Below are 20,004 nucleotides of genomic sequence, written 5' to 3'. Positions count from 1 at the left end.
ATGCCGTTTGGGCTATGCAATGCAGCTCAAACGCTCTGCAGATTAATGGACCAAGTCATACCGCCATATTAAGAACAAGAGTATTAGTCTATCTAGACGATCTACTGATCGCCTCGGATGATTTCGAATCAGATATAAAACTAATCGAGGAAGTGGCAGAATATTTTCGTAAGGCTAATTTGACAATTAATATCGCGAAGTCCAAGTTTTGTATGAAAGAGATAAGATATTTAGATTTCATTATCGGGGAAGGGCAGCTGAAAGCTGATCCAGACAAGATCTCAGCAATTACGGACTTTGTAATCCCTATTACTGCCAAGCAACTCCGGAGATTTTTAGGTCTCGCGGGATGGTATAGGCGATTTGTTCAGAATTATGCCTCTGTCGCCGAGCGTTAAAAGCCGTTCGTTTAAATGGAACGAAGAAACGGATCGAGCATTTACCCAGTTAAAGGATAGGTTAACGTCTTCGCCTGTCTTGCGCACGCCTGACTTCTCGAAACCGTTTATTATTCTTTGTGATGCCAGTCTGCAGCGTGTTGGCGAAAACAGATGAAGAAGGAACCGAGCTTCCCATAGCATATATGGCCGAAAAACTCTCGAAACCGCAGCGTAAGTATTCGGTAACCGAATTGGAGTGCCTAGCCGTGATCAGAGGAATAAACAAGTTCATAAACAATAAACAAGTTTAAGGGCAAGAGTTTGCAGTAGTAACAGACCACGCTTCGTTGCAGTGGCTGATGAAACAGAAAGATTTGTCTGGGAGATTATCTAGGTGGTCCATCCGATTACAAGGGTTTTCTTTCGAAATTAAACACCGGAAAGGGACACAATACGTAGTGGCGGACACACTTTCAATGCGAGACGAAATCGTAGTCAACGAAATCCAAGATGGTGGTCCTATGATTGATTTGTCGTCAAATGAATTTAAATAATTGGAATATTTGGATTTGATCAAGAGAATACAGGAAAACCAATTAAAATTGCCTACAGGTATCCAATGGATATGTTTACAAGCGTGTTGACGACAAGAAAGCAGAAGGGAAACGTTAAGATAGTGCATCATGGAAACTTTGGGTGCCTTCGACTCTTAGAGATACCGTTCTACAGCGAGTACATTATCCAGTTGACTCAGCTCATCTAGGAATGGGACGGATGGCACAGAAACTTAAAAAGTACTTTTTGGCCGGGTATGATCACACGAATCCGTTCGTATATATCTAGATGTACTACTTGTAAATCCACTAAAGGTGATAACGTAACCCTTAGGCAACCCATGGGTAGACCAATGACGTCGGACAGACCGTTTCAAAAACTGTACATGGACTTATTAGGACCATATCCTAGGTCTAAGGAGGGGAACATCGGGTTATTAATCATTGTCGACCACCTTTCAAAGTTTCATCTTGTACAGCCATTAAAGAAATTTACGTCTGACAAAATCCTAGATTTCCTAGTGAAGGACGTATTTGATACCATCGGCGTGCCCGAGGTGATCTTAACAGACAATGGTTCACAGTTTAAGCCGGCTCAGTTTAAGGCTTTTCTGACTCGTTTCGGCGTTACACATATCTCCTCAGGCTAACGCTAGCGAACGGCTTAATAGGTCGGTGTTGGCAGCAGTGCGCGCATATGTAGGACAAAATCACACGACTTGGGATTAAGCGAAATAATCGGATCCTTGAGTGCTAAATTTCACCGTAGTACAGGATTCTCACCTTATTACCTTTGCTTCGGTCAGAATATGAATTTAAACGGAAGAGATTATGAACTAATTCTCAAGCTCGACACCCTTACAGACTATGTAGACTTAAAATATCCGGATATTTTACAGTTAGCTCGACAAAACGCTAAAACTAAGATTGCCACGACGCACGAGACTAACGCTCAGCGATACAATCTGCGAAGTCGAAGCGTACAGCTGAATGTAGGTGACACGGTATTTGCCCGAAAGTTTGCTCAGAGCAATGCAGCAAGGGCGTCGACAGGTTGGCAGCTGCACCCCCTGAGCAGCTGAGTTTGTGCGCGTTGACTGGAAAAGTGCCGGTAACAGCTTCATCCAACTACATATTTCCACCGCGCCTAGCAAGCCTTTAAGTGTTGTACAAAGTTTGCAAATCAAGTCAATTGTGACAAGATTTCTGGAAACAAAAACATTTTGTTGTATAAGCCCAGCACATACAAGCATAAGAACATTTTTTGGTAAGTATGTATATAATAATAAATCAACAAACGTGTAAAAGCATTGAAATAAGGCAGCCACGATTATAATAAGTAAATGGTTAATGCCGTGGGTATGAGTCAATGTTTGTGTTTTGGCGCCTATAAAATTTCACTATAGTGGAGTTGAGTTTACAAAGTTCTTAAATATTTTATTGGTTGGCTTTTCAGCAACAAAATATGTGATGAAAGAGGTGGAGAAAGTAACAACAATGGCGATGACGAAAAAGTGAAAAACGAAAAGCTGTCTGTGCCTGCTCCCGACTTAGGTGTTAGTATATATAAAGGTCCTGCGGCCACATCGACCGAAATGGCAAGATAAAGCTTATCGGAAGATTTAGCCCAGGATGATTGCAATGAAAACGATATTGGCCGATATGTTGGACGCTCATCGCTCTTATCCTATGAAAAAAAGGCCGAACTGCTCAAAAAATGCTGGACACCGCCCAAGACGTATGATTTTTCCATGGACGCGAAGAATTTAAAAAGAAAATTCAACTGTGCGTAGTTAGAAGCGTATTCGCTATGGTTGGTATATTCACGTTGCCAAAAAGGTGCCTTTTGCAAATATTGCGCTTTATTTCCGCAAAATCCAACTTCATTTCACGAAGTATTGGGTTCTTTTGTCGTCAAGCAAGTTCAAAGATTTTCACGAACATAGCGAAAAACACATGGAAACCCACATTCATAAGACGGCACAAGAAGCTGCTAGATTATTTCTAGAGAATGTGAATGTGGGCCGCACAAATAAATGAATACTCCCAAAATGTTATTCAGAAAAATATAAAGATAATAACATCTATTATTTCCTGTATTGTGTTTTGCGGATCCCACGACGGCGTTGCGAGGCAAGCACTACGGTGAAGGAATTGTAGAGGACTTATACAAGCTTAGAATCGACGCTGGAGACAATGTTTTAAAAAAGCATATGGAGCATAGAAAAGGAAATGCAAGCTATCGATCAGTTGAAATTCGAAGCCTTTGTGGTGAAGTCCTAAAAAACAGATTATACAATTAGTTCAAGAAAGCTTTATATTTTCATTGTTCGTCGCAAAAACTAAATTTAGTCATCAACGACCTTAATGCACTGCCAGATATTCGAAACACCATTGGAACAACGAAAAATATTATTACATTTTCCGCGAGTCTGTTCTGAGGAGGAAGATAATTCCCAATATATCCAAGCTTTGTGAAACGAGATGGAGTGAAAAATACAAAGCTATTGAACGTTTTGAGGAAAATTCCGGCGATATAATGGAAGCATTGCAAGGGTTGTCACGTGATGGCAATGCTGCTACCCGAAATAATGCCTTCTTGCTTTATAGCGCTGCTTCCAGAGTAACATTTATTATGTGTCTCACGATAATTGAGAAATACTCGGCGATGCTGGAGCCGGTATTCAACGTGCTTCAATCAACGACTTTGGATGCGGTCAAGGCCTCTCAGCACATTAAACGAATAATACAACTGTTAAGAAGGCATCGAGATGATCCTGATAGTATAACGGATGAAGTATTAAGAGAGTCGTTGCAGAGACAATTGGGTTGGAGGAGGATATGACATCACTTCCTCGTATATTTGGCAAGCAATGTCACAGAAATAACCATCCAGCTGAAAATAGCTCACAGTATTGGAGGAGGTAATTTATTATTCCTTACTTGGACTCAATTATTAGCTCACTCGATAATCGGTTTTCCGATGAAAATAATGTATCAACTTTTTGTTCTATTTACATCCGTCAAAAATGCAAATAATGTCAACAGACTCACTTATAACAAGTTGCGATATAATTTCGCAGTTTTACGATTTACCCAGCCTTAAAAATGAAATTGAGCTTTGGCAACAAATGTGGCGCTGTAAGGAAACAAATGTATCTGAAATGACTGTTCTGGATACGATTCAGCACGCAAATGAATTTTATCCCATATTCAAAGAGCTCTGAAGATTTTAATCGATTTACCTTGTACAACTTGTTCAGTTGAGCGATCATTTAACAGCTTAAGACGTATAAAGACTTGTCTGCGAAGTACAATGGTAGAAAGTCGTCTTAATGGCCTGGCTTTGATAAGTGTTCACCGGCGACTAATTATGGACGACTTGGATGAATTCAATAACAAAGTTTTAAAAGAATTTAGTAAAAACCCTAGAAAGTTATGTTTTTCTAAAGCTTTGTTTCATTAAAAATAAAAACTGTGGTTTAAAAAAACTTGAAAAAACTTATAAAAAACTTTGTTTTGTATTTACCCTTCACTCAAAAAGTGAATATTTAGTTATGAGGCGTCGCAGACCCGACGTTGCTTATACTTATTGGCACAGATGCCAAATATACCATAAAGCTGTTATATTCGAAAATATCTTAACCAAATTATGTCTCATGAAATCGGGTTATCCAGCCGCTATATAGACAACGAAACTTGTCTAAAAAGGAGGAAGTGAAGGGTATCCGCTCGGGGTAGTCGAGGACTACTTTCCCACATTTTTAAAATTATAATTCTACTAATTCTAATTCACTTATCCTAATGTGGGCCCAAACGCGTTCACATTTATACTTTATTCGAGCAGTTAATTCAGGTCTATGTCACACACCCCTAACTGAACGCGCTGGCAAACGGAAAAGTATAAATATTCTGTGCATTCAGCATTCGTGTTTCGTGTGGAAAGTAAAATAAACAAAACAAAATGTCTGGACGTGGAAAAGGTGGCAAAGTGAAGGGAAAGGCAAAGTCCCGCTCAAAGCGTGCCGGTCTTCAATTCCCTGTGGGCCGCATTCACCGTCTGCTCCGGAAGGGCAACTACGCCGAGCGCGTTAGTGCTGGTGCTCCTGTTTACCTAGCTGCCGTAATGGAATATCTAGCCGCTGAGGTTCTCAAGCTGGCTGGCAATGCTGCTCGTGACAACAAGAAGACTAGAATTATTCCGCGTCATCTGCAACTGGCCATCCGCAACGACGAGGAGTTAAACAAGCTGCTCTCTGGCGTCACAATTGCCCAAGGTCGTCAATTAAACCGTCCTTTTCAGGACGACCAAATTATTACCAAAGAATTGAACAAAATTTTAACTACGCAATTTGTTGTATAATAGTAATTCATAAAAAATATTTCAAACTATTAACCTAAAGATTGTTAAGTAGTACGGTTTTTGTACATTATCTATTATATGCGGTGAAAACTACAATTTGTTTTTTTAATACTCGTACTCCACGATGTGATGCTTAAAACGCGGTGTCTGAAACCAGTATAATCTTCACAAATCCATGCTAGCAATACACATTGGTATACCTGAAAGAGTTCGAAGGACGGACATTTATTATACGCGTTACTCGTAGAGTTAAAGGGTATACTAGATTTGTTGAAAAGTATTTAACAGGCAGAACGAAGCGTTTCCGTTTATATACAGTTAAGTAAAGTTCTGGCACGCCCACACTCTTCAAAATGTGTGGATTTTTTTCACATTTTCATTATTCTTGCAAATTTCTTTAGATTTGCAGAAAAAAACACGCCCACTCTAACGCATTAAAACCGCCCAAAACAAATTTTTGTAGACTTGTAAATTTTTATCGATATGCCAAAAAACTTTATGCACGCCCACTTAACGCCCTAAAACCGCCCAAATCAAATTTCTATCGATTTGCAAAAAAACTGTTTGCCACGCCCACTCTAACGCCGTAAAGCCGCCAAGCCTGTCACGCCCACACTTTTGAACAATTAAATTTTCTCTGATTTTATTCCCCAATAAAAATTATGAAATTTCGAGTTTGCATTCACACTAGCTGAGTAATGATTTTCTGATAGTCATGGAACTCGACTAAAGAATTCTCTATTGTTTTTAGTTCAATGTTATTGAGAACTACATATTTTTAGGAGTCTCAACCAAAATGAAATACTTTTTGAAAATCTTCCTTCTTTTAAAAACTGAATGGTGGTCCTGAAAAGGGCCGATTGCTTAATAGGGGTACAAGGATTTACACTTTTTTTAACCGTCACATCCGTAGAGGTTAGAGCGTACCCAACATCCATGGCTGTGACAGTCTTCCTCTTGGCGTGTTCGGTGTAGGTGACGGCACGAATTACGTTCTCCAAGAAAACCTTCAGAACGCCACGCGTTTCCTCGTATATGAGTCCATATATGCGCTTCACACCGCCTCCGATGACGCTTGGGGCCACCCTTTCCCTTTGCCTTCTTTAGTACGACCAGTCATTTTTCACTGTTTTAGACTATTATTTATTTATTATGATAGATAGAATAGTTTACAAAACTAGACTAGACGATAGTATAGCATTAGCTACGTGGCTTACAGCTATATTTATTTACAATTATTAAAGTTATTATATCTTAATTTAGTTAATATCTAATTTGGTAACTAATTGCTGGCTTGTTATGTACAATTGCCTGTTTTGTTTTTAGATTTTGTGGTATAATTTAGAAAAGTATGAGTTTTTGTATGTTATCTGGATTGGGTTTGCTAAGAAGGTCTATAGGGCTGAATGGCCAGGAATCAACATTATTTTAATTTTAGGTGCGTGTTGCGTTATTAGCGATCGTATTCTGCTTGGGTAAAAGTTGTTATTATTTGTGTTTTGAATTGATTCTATTGCTGATAGGGAGTCGGAACAGATAATAAATTTGCCTCTTCGGTTTTTAGTAAGTTCTATTGCTTCTAGGATGGTGATTGTTTCGGAGGTGAGGACGGATGAATATGGGGGCAGTATGCCGTATTTCAAGACGTCTGTCTCCGTTGTAATGGCGAATGATATTGTGTAATTAATTTTTGAACCGTCAGTGAATATGAAATTATGAGTTTTAAGGTTATTCTTTGTGTGTTCGTATAATTTTCTGTATTGATCTGGAGATGTTTGTTCTTTCTTATGGATTCTGAGTGATGTGTCTATTAGATTGGGGAGGGTCCATGATGGCCTGTATTTATGAAGTTTTACGGGTTTGTAGGGTAGATTAAGTTCTAGGGTACGCTTGATTGTTCGGTCTATTATTGGTGTTTTTTTCTTTTTAGTTTTTTATGCTTAACGAACTTATGTATTGGTGTGTTTTTGGAGAAGGTTAGGTTTTGAGATAGTTTGGCTATTTGAAGGTCCCGTTTCATTGCTATAGATGGAGTATTTTATTCGTAAAGTAAGTTATTTATATATATATAGGCTCCGAGAGCCAGACGGATGGCGGAGTTAAATGGTGTTTTTATTTTGTTTAAAATGCTTTTGGGAGCATGGCCGTACAGAAACAAACCATACTCTAGTTTGGCTATAATGGTTGCTTTTGCGACATTAAGTAGTGTATGCGTGTAGCAATTAAATTTAAGACTAGATAGGCATTTTATTATATTTAGCTTGTTGTGTAGTTTGGGTAGAAGTAGGTTTATGTGTGTGTTCCATTTGTATTTGTTGTTTAAGGTCATTCCTAGAATTTTTAAGGAAGTAACGATAGGAATTTGGATGTTGTTGCAGCTTATCTTGCATGTGCAGTGGGGTTTTCTGCATATGTGGAGGTGTTGGCATTTGGATAGGGATAGCGATGCCCTTGAGAAGGAGCACCAATTTTCTATATCGTCGAATAGATTGTCTAAGTTGAAGTTTGTATTTGTGTTTTTGTTGAAATTTATTATAAGGAAGAAGTCGTCGGCGTATGCATTGAATTTAATTTCTTTATGTAGGGATATGATGTTGGATAATTTATTGAATGCTATGAGGAATAGTATCACGGATATGGATGAACCTTGGGGGATTCCGTTGAATAGGGGTAATGGGTTTGATGTATGCGGACCGACGCGGACAGTTATTTTTCTGTTACTCATGAAGTTTTTAATGTATTTTATTATTTTGTGGCCCGTTTTCCATTCCTGCAATTGCAGGATTATGGAGTGCACACCTACTCGATCGAAGGCTCTTGAAAAATCAAGAGTGATGAGGGAGGTGTGCATTTTTGACTTCGTTCTGAGATAGTCTACATAGAGTAGACAGTCCGAAGTCGATTTGCCTTTTTTGAATCCGAATTGTTTGTCGTTAATTAGATTGTTATATGTCACTAGCCACCAGAGTCTTTTCGCTATTATTTTATCAAGTGTCTTTGCTATACAGCAGTTGAGAGAGATGGGTCGGTATGAAGAAGTTTTAGTTTTGTCGGTGTTTGGCTTGGAGATTCGGATGATTAGGCTTGTTTTGTAGGCTTGAGGTATGTGGCTATTGAATATTTCATTAAATAGTTTCGTTATTTGGTTTTTTGTTGTGTGGGAGCTATTTTTGATCATTTGATAAGAGATTCTATTTAGCACAACCTTTTAATGTTTGTAGTGCTGAGCTAAATTCTAGATAAGTTATATTCTCTTCTATGGTTTGGCTATTGGAGAGGGGGTGTAGAGATGTAGGTTATTTCTATATTTATTGTTCCGGAACTCCTCTGAAAAGTTCCAGTCGCCGGAGAGGTCAGAAAAGTGTTGTGCGAATATGTTAGCAATTTCGTTGCTAGCCAATGTAGTCTCATTGTTTACTGGGTTTGTGATGGCATGAATTTGTTTTGCTGGGTTAAGTCCGCAGAAGCGTCTTATATTGGCCCATATTTTGGATGAGGGAGTAGTGGGATGGATGGTTGAGGTTAAAGAGCTGGAAGCTTCTTTTTTCCTCTTTTTTAGTTCGTATCTAAATATTGTGTTTTTGCGTCTATAGTCTAGAATGTTGTCAACAGTAATAGTGCGGTTTAATTTTTTCCAGGCAAGTTGTTTTTCTTTTCGTAATTGGTCGAGGTGTTTATTCCACCATGGAACCCTGTATGGATGTGTGTTAGGTGAGGTTTGTGGGGTGGAGAGGTTTGCGCCATAAAGAATAATTCTATTGATTAGAGCGGCTTCTTTGTTTACGTTGTGGGAGCTGGGGTATTTCTTGTTGGTTTGGTGGGTAAGTGCGTTGAACTGCTCCCAGTTGGCTTCTTTGAGTTTAAAAAAGGGTCTGTTGAATTTTTGTGGATTGGTTGTTGGGAATAGTGTTGTGATAATAGGGAAATGGTCGCTACCGTAAAGATCGTTTAGTATTTTCCACTTGGGGGGCTAGGATTGGACAGCAGAGTGTGAGGTCTATGTGTGTGTATATATTATGTGTTGAAAAGTGTGTGGGAGATTTGTCGTTTAACAGGATAAGGTGCTTGTTGTCAATGAATCTTTGAGTTATTTTTCCTCGTTTATTTGTTGTTGGGGAGCCCCAGGATGGGTGCCATCCATTAAAATCTCCCGTAATTAGAGAGGGTGTTTGTTGTATGTTAAATGTGTTATGGAGTGTCTGGTTAGCTATGTTTTTGGTCGGAGAAATGTATGTGGAAAATATGTTTAATTTAAGTTTAGATTCTATATTTATGGCTATTGCTTCTATATCGATTGTTATGTTGAGGACAGTGTGATGTATTGACTTATGCACTAGTAGTGCTACGCCCCCAAATCTGTTGGTGGCAATATTTGTTAATAGTTTGTAGTTTATTGGGGTTGGAATGTTATTAGTGTATTGTATATGGGTTTCTTGGAGGGAAATTATGTGAGGGGAGTATTTTTTGATTAGAATAAGGAGTTGGCTGTAGTTGTTTAGATATCCTTTTAAATTTCATTGGATTATAGTTAGTGACATTTGTGAGAAAATTAAAGCTTATAACTTACTTAAAGGTAGTGTTAACGGTTTAGCTTTTGTGTAGAGTTTAAGGTTATATATGGATTCGCTGTCGCTGTTGTTAGTGTGCTTGTTTTTGTTTAGAGCTTTGGCCTTTAGTTTCGATGCTTTAAGGTTTATGGATAGGTTATTGGACTAATCTTTCGGGAAGATTTTTATTTTTAGGTCTTCTGTGAGTTGTGATGAGTATGCCGTAGATGGTTTTCTGGTAGGTGTGTAGTCGGTATCCATGTCTTCTGGTTTGTCGTAGCTGTGGTGGTGATGAAGTTGGTGTGGTTGGATAGTAAGGTTGTTTTGGCTGGTTCGGTTGTTGGTGTCTTAGATGAAGTGTTTTGTGCTGCTGATGTGGGTGTGTGGTGCGGATTTTGGTGTTGTGATTGGGTTGTATTTGTGTGAATATTAGGTGACAGAGTGTTTGTTGTCCTCTGAGTTGTGCCGTTTGTAAGTGTTTTGGCATAGGTGTTTTTCGTTTGGAAGCCGTGACGTTCGAAATATATATGTTGGGCAGTTTTATGGTCAACTTTTTGTGTGGTTTTAATGGCTGTTAATTCCTGGTTTTTTATGAACGTAGGGCATTTGCGGTCAATTGGGCTGTGTTGGTGGTCAAGTTCTGGGTTGTTTCGGCAATTGAAGCAGTTCTTTTCGTTTGTGCATTTTTCTCCGTCGTTTGTGTGTTTTGTTTCTGAGCAATTGATGCAAGTTTCTAAACTTTTGCATATGGGTGTTGGATGACCGAAGCGGAGGCATTTTTTGCATCGAAGTGGGAGTGGGATATAGTCTCGTACTCGGACTGTTTCGTAACCGATTCGTACTACCTCGGGGAGCTTATGCGATTCAAAGGTTATAATTATAATGTCTGAGTTAGAGTTGGGGTTTTGCCGTTTCATTATTTTTTTTAACTTCAGTTACTTTTTGTGGTTTTAGTTCTTGTAGAATTGTGTCTTCGTCGATGTGTCTAAGGTCGTTACAGTAAATAACTCCCTTAGAGAAGTTTAATGTTTTATGTTCACTTGTTGTTACATCCACATCTGCAATTTTTGTTAATTTTAGGAGTTTTCTGGCTTGTAATTCGTTTTAGGTTTTTATTAACAGGTTGCCGTCTCTTGTACGTTTGCATCCCTCAACTTCTCCTCCACAGGCAAAGTCCACCGATTTTTTTATGATGAATGGTGAAGTTCATTCGAAAGAGTTATTGTCATTTCTTTTAATAATTATAAATTTAGGTTCGCCTAATTGGGATTGGTATGTTTTTGAAATAATTTTGTAAATGTTTGGTGGGTCTGTCATGATTGTTGGTTAAGGGCTTGAGCCCGGGTTAGCGGTATTGTTGTTTTTGTTGTTAAGTTTTTTATTTTCTCTTTGTGGTTGATATTTGTTTATCAAGATTTTGCTGATAAGGGTTTTGGGCTTACGCGAAGCGAGGCTTTAAACTGAGTGGCACGACTTATCTCTTCGGAGGTTGAAGTGGTACTGTAGACTATTATTACTATTATGAACGCGCCTATTTATAGGTTAAACGACGAAAACCCGAGAGTGTACGAACTATATGTTTGCTTCGTTATTTGCTCGTCAAATTAAATGGCCTCTGTTTTCTCCCTCTCTTTCACCATCCACGATTGGTAGTAAATGCTCTGATCTGATTGTGTTTTGAAACGTGAACTTTTGTGAAACCCAAATCGGAAATGGCTCGTACCAAGCAAACTGCACGCAAATCGATTGGTGGAAAAGCGCCACGCAAGCAATTGGCGACTAAGGCCGCTTGCAAGCGTGCTCCAGCCACCGGAGGTGTGAAGAAGCCCCACCGCTATCGCCCTGGAACAGTGGCCCTGAGTCTGGTGCGTGAAATCGCTCAGGACTTTAAGACGGACTTGCGATTTCAGAGCTCGGCGGTTATGGCTCTGCAGGAAGCTAGAGAAGCCTACCTAGTTGGTCTCTTCGAAGATACCAACTTGTGTGCCATTCATGCCAAGCGTGTCACCATTATGCCCAAAGTTAGTTAGCGCGACGCATTCGCGGCGAGCGTGTTTAAGCTGACACGGCATCAACTTGCAGCTAAAGCGCTAGCGTACTCTATAATCGGTCCTTTTCAGGACCACAAACTAGCTTCAATGAGATAAAATTTTCAGTTGCCGACTATTTATAAAATAAAAACAAATAAGAACAAAATTCATATTCTATTATTATTATATTAATATCTTCAATCATACGTAAAAATAGTAATACTGCCAGAGAAAGAATCAAAATAATCTTATTTTTATTGTTAGCCCAACATTTATTAAATTAAAGAAGAGGTTATTACAATAATAAATATTTTTTAATTGTTCTTGATGCTAACGTCCAGTAAAACTAGCAGTAAAAGTGTCGTGGCAAGGGACGCTGAACTTTAAACACCTAAAAAAAATCTAAATTCCGCGAAAGACAGTTTGGAAATAATGAAATTACATTGATGAGAGCAATATTTATAAAATAACAGAAAATAATAAAATAAAATGAGCTGTTTTATATTTTTTTCTATGTGTTGACTTAAGTTGGAAATATTATTGAAGAGGTCGTACGGGACAATTGACACTGTCCCTTCAAACGTTTGTAAAAAATAAAAGTTATCTAAAATTCAGCATGGAAATTGGTTAATTTGGTTGGGGAATTTAATATCTATTACATAACAAAGGATAATAAAAAAATTGTTGCTTTTTATTTTTTATTTTATTTATTTATTTGACTACATCGAGGCTAATGCATATATGGCGAGGAAATCGATTGATTTCCGAACAAATTATTTGAAAATATGCATGAAACTTCTGATCTAATTAAGCAAACATATTAATAATTCAAGAAAATTTTATTTATTATATTAATATTATATTATTTAAGAAAGTATTTGTATTTTTAACGATAGAAAATTATTTCTGAATGCTGCCGTAAAGGAAACTTTTTCTGTAGGTTAATGTGAACTTAAATTAACTAATATAGTATCTTAATTAATAATATACGCTTATTTCAGAAGTCTTTCTAAGGGATGAACGTTGCAATTTCAATTGATGTTTTTTAATTGATGTTTTGTTATAAATTGGTCCAGTTAAAAATGTAAATATAAAACTTCAATCAACATTTGAAAGTCTCAAAACCCATAATACATCCTTTTAAAAATGCAAAGTGACGAAATAATTATTTAAAAGTGTAGAACAATTAAAACCTTATTTTTATTAATGATTTTAAATAGTAAAAAATTAAAAAAAAATTTATACTTCAAGCCAACTTCGACATAGTAAACGACTGATGTCAGTAGCATTGTTAAAGTGCTCTCCTCCTCGATTCTCATAAGAGCAAAGGAGGTTGGTAGGCAGCGCGCGGGCCGTTTTTAACAGAAAAAAGTTGCCGTCACATCCGCCAACTCAGCAAATGGTGCACGCTTCTATTAAAAATTTAAAGGAACGTGGCGGTTCATCACTTCTTGCAATAAAAAAATATATCACTGCCACCTATAAATGCGACGCCCAAAAGTTAGCGCCATTCATCAAGAAGTACCTAAAATCGGCCGTGGTCAATGGAAAGCTTATCCAAAGAAAGGGAAAAGGTGCATCTGGATCTTTCAAACTGTCGGCCTCCGCCAAGAAGGACAAGGATCCGAAGGCAAAGTCGAAGGTTTTGTCTGCAGAGAAAAAAGTTCAAAGCAAGAAGGTAGCCTCTAAGAAGATTGGTGTCTCCTCCAAAAAAACTGCCGCTGGGGCTGCTGACAAAAAGCCCAAAGCTAAGAAGGGTGTTGCTACCAAAAAGACTGCCGAAAATAAGAAAACTGAGAAGGCAAAAGCCAAGGATGCCAAGAAAACTGGAATCGTAAAGTCGAAGAACGCCGCAACAAAGGCGAAAGTGACTGCATCGAAGCCAAAGGCTGTAGTAGCGAAAGCCTCAAAGGCAAAGCCAGCGGTGTCTGCAAGACCCAAAAAGACGGTGAAGAAAGCATCGGTTTCTGCTACTGCCAAGAAGCCGAAAGCGAAGACTACGGCTGCCAAAAAGTAAATTGTGAAAAAGTACAGTATTTGGAACATGTTCGCAATCAAAACTTTAGATTTATCATTTATAGATCTGAAATTTGTTTATACAAGTCCTTTTCAGGGCTACAACGTTCTGTTGCAAGAGAAAAAAACTTTAATTTAAATAGTATTTCTGTATTAAAATGTTCTACTTATTTATTAGCTGACGTTCGCAGCAACAATAAAACGCTTCATGTCTTGCGTTGCGTTATTGAATTACTTTGCATATTGGCCGCATTCAGTTTTCGTTACCTATATTTATTTGAACAGTATCACCCATATTGCGGGTAGATACGTTTTATTGGTAAATTCATTTTCATTGGTGATTGGTATATCGAAAAATGCATTTCTTTGGTATAACATTGTGGCCCTGAAAAGGGCCGTTTTGGATTGTTGTCCGCATTCACAGGAGCCAATTATTTGGAGCTGGTGTACTTGGTAACAGCCTTGGTTCCCTCACTGACAGCATGCTTGGCCAACTCTCCAGGCAGAAGCAGGCGAACAGCCGTTTGGATTTCCCGACTGGTGATGGTCGAGCGCTTGTTGTAGTGAGCTAGACGAGACGCTTCGGCAGCAATTCGCTCGAAAATATCATTTACAAAGCTGTTCATTATGCTCATCGCCTTCGACGAAATTCCGGGTTCTTTTTCTTGTCGGTCTTGGTGATGTTCTTCTGAGCCTTGCCAGCCTTCTTGGCTGCCTTTCCACTAGTTTTCGGAGGCATTGTTCACGTTACTTATATTTTCACAAACACAATTCACTTATCGTGATGTGGGCCCGAACGCGTTCACCTTTATACTTTTTTTCGAGCAGTCACCCACCCCTAACTGAACGCGCCGGCAAACGGAAAAGTATAAATATTCCGCTGTCTGCGTTCGACGAGCATTCGTGTTCCGTGTGTAAAGTGAACTAAGTGAAATAAACGCAAAGCAAAATGTCTGGACGTGGAAAAGGTGGCAAAGTGAAGGGAAAGGCAAAGTCCCGCTCGAACCGTGCCGGTCTTCAATTCCCTGTGGGCCGTATTCACCGTCTGCTCCGAAAGGGCAACTACGCCGAGCGTGTTGGTGCAGGCGCTCCAGTTTACCTAGCTGCCGTAATGGAATATCTGGCCGCTGAGGTTCTCGAGTTGGCTGGCAATGCTGCTCGTGACAACAAGAAGACTAGAATTATTCCGCGTCATCTGCAACTGGCCATCCGAAACGACGAGGAGTTAAACACGCTGCTCTCCGGCGTCACAATTGCACAAGGTGGCGTGTTGCCTAATATACAGGCTGTTCTGTTGCCCAAGAAGACCGAGAAGAAGGCCTAAACGTTTCAAAGGATAAGCTAAAAACCTACTTGTACATAAAATCGTCAAACCGTCCTTTTCAGGACGACAAAATTATTACCAAAGAATTGAAAAAATTTTACACTTGGGAATTTTTTGTAAATAGTAAATCATAAAAAAAACTACTTAAAGATTGACATGTAGTACAGTTTTACTTCTATATGCGGTATAAACTACAATTTGCTTCTTTAAATACTCCCACACCACGATGTGATGCTTTACACGCGGTGTCTGAAACCACTTCAGTCGGTTCAAGGCCATGTTAGAAATACACATTCCGTCTGAAAGAGTACGAACTACCGACATTTATTTTTAGTTACGATCTACATATTTTTCAAGTCCCAACCAATTAAATTAAATACTTTTTGAAAATCTTCCTCCTTTTAAAAACTAAATAGTGGTCCTGAAAAGGACCGATTGCTTAATAGGGGTACAGAATTTACAGTTTTTTTAACCGCCAAATCCGTAGAGGGTGCGGCCTTGCCTCTTCAGAGCGTAGACAACATCCATGGCTGTAACAGTCTTCCTCTTGGCGTGTTCGGTGTAGGTGACGGCATCACGAATTACGTTCTCCAAGAAAACCTTCAGAACGCCACGCGTTTCCTCGTATATGAGTCCAGATATGCGCTTCACACCGCCTCGACGAGCCAAACGGCGGATAGCAGGCTTCGTGATACCTTGGATGTTATCACGCAGCACTTTGCGATGACGCTTGGCGTCACCCTTTCCCAAGCCTTTGCCTCCTTTACCACGACCAGTCATTTTTCACTGTTTTATAATATTATACACACACAGCACGAAAGTCACTAAAGAACTAAATTCAACGTTTCGGCGTGCCCCTATTTATAGGTAAAACGACAAAAACCCGAGAGAGTACGAACGATATGTTCGTTTCGTTCTTCGGTCGTCAAATGAAATGGCCTCTGTTTTTCTCTCTCTCTTTCACCATCCACGATTGCTATATAAGTAGGTAGCAAATGCTCTGATCGTTTATTGTGTTTTTAAACGTGAAGTAGTGAACGTGAAATTTTGTGAAACCCAAATGGCTCGTACCAAGCAAACTGCACGCAAATCGACTGGTGGAAAAGCACCACGCAAACAACTGGCTACAAAGGCCGCTCGCAAGAGTGCTCCAGCCACTGGAGGTGTGAAGAAGCCCCATCGCTATCGCCCTGGAACAGTGGCCTTGCGTGAAATCCGTCGCTACCAAAAGAGCACCGAGCTTCTAATCCGCAAGCTGCCTTTCCAGCGTCTGGTGCGTGAAATCGCTCAGGACTTTAAGACGGACTTGCGATTCCAGAGCTCGGCGGTTATGGCTCTGCAGGAAGCTAGCGAAGCCTACCTAGTTGGTCTCTTCGAAGATACCAACTTGTGTGCCATTCATGCCAAGCGTGTCACCATTATGCCCAAAGACATCCAGTTAGCGCGACGCATTCGCGGCGAGCGTGCTTAAGCTGACAGGGCATCAACTTGCAGTGTAGTACTCTATAATCGGTCCTTTTCAGGACCACAAACTAGAATCAATGAGATAAAATTTTCTGTTGCGACTATTTATAAAATAAAAACAAATAAGAACAAAATGTATATTCTATTATTATTATATTAATATCTTCAATCATACGTAAAAATAGTAATTCTGCCAGAGAAAGAATAAAAATAATCTTATTTTTATTATTAAATTAAAGAAGAGGTTATTACAATAATAAATATTTTTTATTTGTTCTTGATGCTAACGTCCAGTAAAACTAGCAGTAAAAGTGTCGTGGCAAGGGACGCTGAACTTTAAACACCTAAAAAAAATCTAAATTCCGCGAAAGACAGTTTGGAAATAATGAAATTACATTGATGAGAGCAATATTTATAAAATAACAGAAAATAATAAAATAAAATGAGCTGTTTTATATTTTTTTCTATGTGTTAACTTAAGTTGGAGATATTATTGAAGAGGTCGTACGGGACAATTGACACTGTCCCTTCAAACGTCTGTAAAAAATAAAAGTTATCTAAAATTCAGCATGGAAATTGGTTAATTTGGTTGGGGAATCTATCTAAAAAAGGATAATAAAAAAATTGTTGCTTCTTATTTTTTATTTGATTTATTTATTTGACTACATCGAGGCTAATGCATATATGGCGAGGAAATCGATTGATTTCCGAACAAATTATTTGAAAATATGCATGAAAGGTCTGATCTAACTAAGCAAACACATTAATAATTCAAGAAAATTTTATTTATTATATTAATATTATATTATTTAAGAAAGTATTTGTATTTTTAACGATAGAAAATTATTTCTGAATGCTGCCGTAAAGGAAACTTTTTCTGTAGGTTAATGTGAACTTAAATTAACTAATATAGTATCTTAATTAATAATATACGCTTCTTTCAGAAGTCTTTCTAAGGGATGAACGTTGCAATTTCAATAAACATTAGGAATTAGTAAAATATTTGCAATATTTCTTATTTTAATTGATGTTTTGTTATAAATTGGTCCAGTTAAAAATGTAAATATAAAACTTCAATCAACATTTGAAAGTCTCAAAACCCATATTACATCCTTTTAAAAATGCAAAGTGACGAAATAATTATTTAAAAGTGTAGAACAATTAAAACCTTATTTTTATTAATGATTTTAAATACTAAAAAATTAAAAAAAGTTTATACTTCAAGCCAACTTCGACATAGTAAACGACTGATGTCAGTAGCATTGTTAAAGTGCTCTCCTCCTCGATTCTCATAAGAGCAAAGGAGGTTGGTAGGCAGCGCGCGGGCCGTTTTTAACAGAAAAAAAGTGTTCTCAGTGAATAAAATGTCTGATTCTGCAGTTGCAACGTCCGCTTCCCCAGTGGCTGCCACGCCAGCGACAGTTGAGAAGAAAGTGGTCCAAAAAAAGGCATCTGGATCCGCAAAGGCTAAGAAAGCCACTGCGACGCCGTCACATCCGCCAACTCAGCAAATGGTGGACGCTTCTATTAAAAATTTAAAGGAACGTGGCGGTTCATCACTTCTTGCAATAAAAAAATATATCACTGCCACCTATAAATGCGACGCCCAAAAGTTAGCGCCATTCATCAAGAAGTACCTAAAATCGGCCGTGGTCAATGGAAAGCTTATCCAAACAAAGGGAAAAGGTGCATCTGGATCTTTCAAACTGTCGGCCTCCGCCAAGAAGGACAAGGATCCGAAGGCAAAGTCTAAGGTTTTGTCTGCAGAGAAAAAAGTTCAAAGCAAGAAGGTAGCCTCTAAGAAGATTGGTGTCTCCTCCAAAAAAACTGCCGCTGGGGCTGCTGACAAAAAGCCCAAACCTAAGAAGGGTGTGGCTACCAAAAAGACTGCCGAAAATAAGAAAACTGAGAAGGCAAAAGCCAAGGATGCCAAGAAAACTGGAATCGTAAAGTCGAAGAACGCCGCAACAAAGGCGAAAGTGACTGCATCGAAGCCAAAGGCTGTAGTAGCGAAAGCCCCAAAGGCAAAGCCAGCGGTGTCTGCAAGACCCAAAAAGACGGTGAAGAAAGCATCGGTTTCTGCTACTGCCAAGAAGCCGAAAGCGAAGACTACGGCTGCCAAAAAGTAAATTGTGAAAAAGTACAGTATTTGGAACATGTTCGCAATCAAAACTTTAGATTTATCATTTATAGATCTGAAATTTGTTTATACAAGTCCTTTTCAGGGCTACAACGTTCTGTTGCAAGAGAAAAAAACTTTAATTTAAATAGTATTTGTGTATTAAAATGTTCTACTTATTTATTAGCTGACGTTCGCAGCAACAATAAAACGCTTCATGTCTTGCGTTGCGTTATTGAATTACATTGCATATTGGCCGCATTCAGTTTTCGTTACCTATATTTATTTGAACAGTATCACCCATATTGCGGGTAGATACGTTTTATTGGTAAATTCATTTTCATTGGTGATTGGTATATCGAAAAATGCATTTCTTTGGTATAACCCATTGTGGCCCTGAAAAGGGCCGTTTTGGATTGTTGTCCGCATTCACAGGAGCCAATTATTTGGAGCTGGTGTACTTGGTAACAGCCTTGGTTCCCTCACTGACAGCATGCTTGGCCAACTCTCCAGGCAGAAGCAGGCGAACAGCCGTTTGGATTTCCCGACTGGTGATGGTCGAGCGCTTGTTGTAGTGAGCTAGACGAGACGCTTCGGCAGCAATTCGCTCGAAAATATCATTTACAAAGCTGTTCATTATGCTCATCGCCTTCGACGAAATTCCGGGGGCAGGATGGACCTGCTTGAGAACCTTGTAAATGTAGATGGCATAGCTCTCCTTCCTCTTGCGCTTCTTTTTCTTGTCGGTCTTGGTGATGTTCTTCTGAGCCTTGCCAGCCTTCTTGGCTGCCTTTCCACTAGTTTTCGGAGGCATTGTTCACGTTACTTATATTTTCACAAACACAATTCACTTATCGTGATGTGGGCCCGAACGCGTTCACCTTTATACTTTTTTTCGAGCAGTCACCCACCCCTAACTGAACGCGCCGGCAAACGGAAAAGTATAAATATTCCGCTGTCTGCGTTCGACGAGCATTCGTGTTCCGTGTGTAAAGTGAACTAAGTGAAATAAACGCAAAGCAAAATGTCTGGACGTGGAAAAGGTGGCAAAGTGAAGGGAAAGGCAAAGTCCCGCTCGAACCGTGCCGGTCTTCAATTCCCTGTGGGCCGTATTCACCGTCTGCTCCGAAAGGGCAACTACGCCGAGCGTGTTGGTGCAGGCGCTCTAGTTTACCTAGCTGCCGTAATGGAATATCTGGCCGCTGAG

At 39.1% G+C, this 20,004-nt stretch overlaps 1 pseudogene; it reads left to right on the top strand.

Moving 5' to 3' along the window:
* Positions 1–11,556: 11,556 nt before the first annotated feature.
* Positions 11,557–16,685, top strand: LOC117149937 (annotated as a pseudogene).
* The last annotated feature ends 3,319 nt before the right edge of the window (positions 16,686–20,004 follow it).

This window comes from Drosophila mauritiana, unplaced genomic scaffold (genome assembly GCF_004382145.1).
Source record: "Drosophila mauritiana strain mau12 unplaced genomic scaffold, ASM438214v1 U_94, whole genome shotgun sequence".
Classification (NCBI taxonomy): domain Eukaryota; kingdom Metazoa; phylum Arthropoda; class Insecta; order Diptera; family Drosophilidae; genus Drosophila; species Drosophila mauritiana.
Note: the sequence above shows the minus strand (reverse complement) of the source record. Positions and strands in the feature narration are given on the sequence as shown.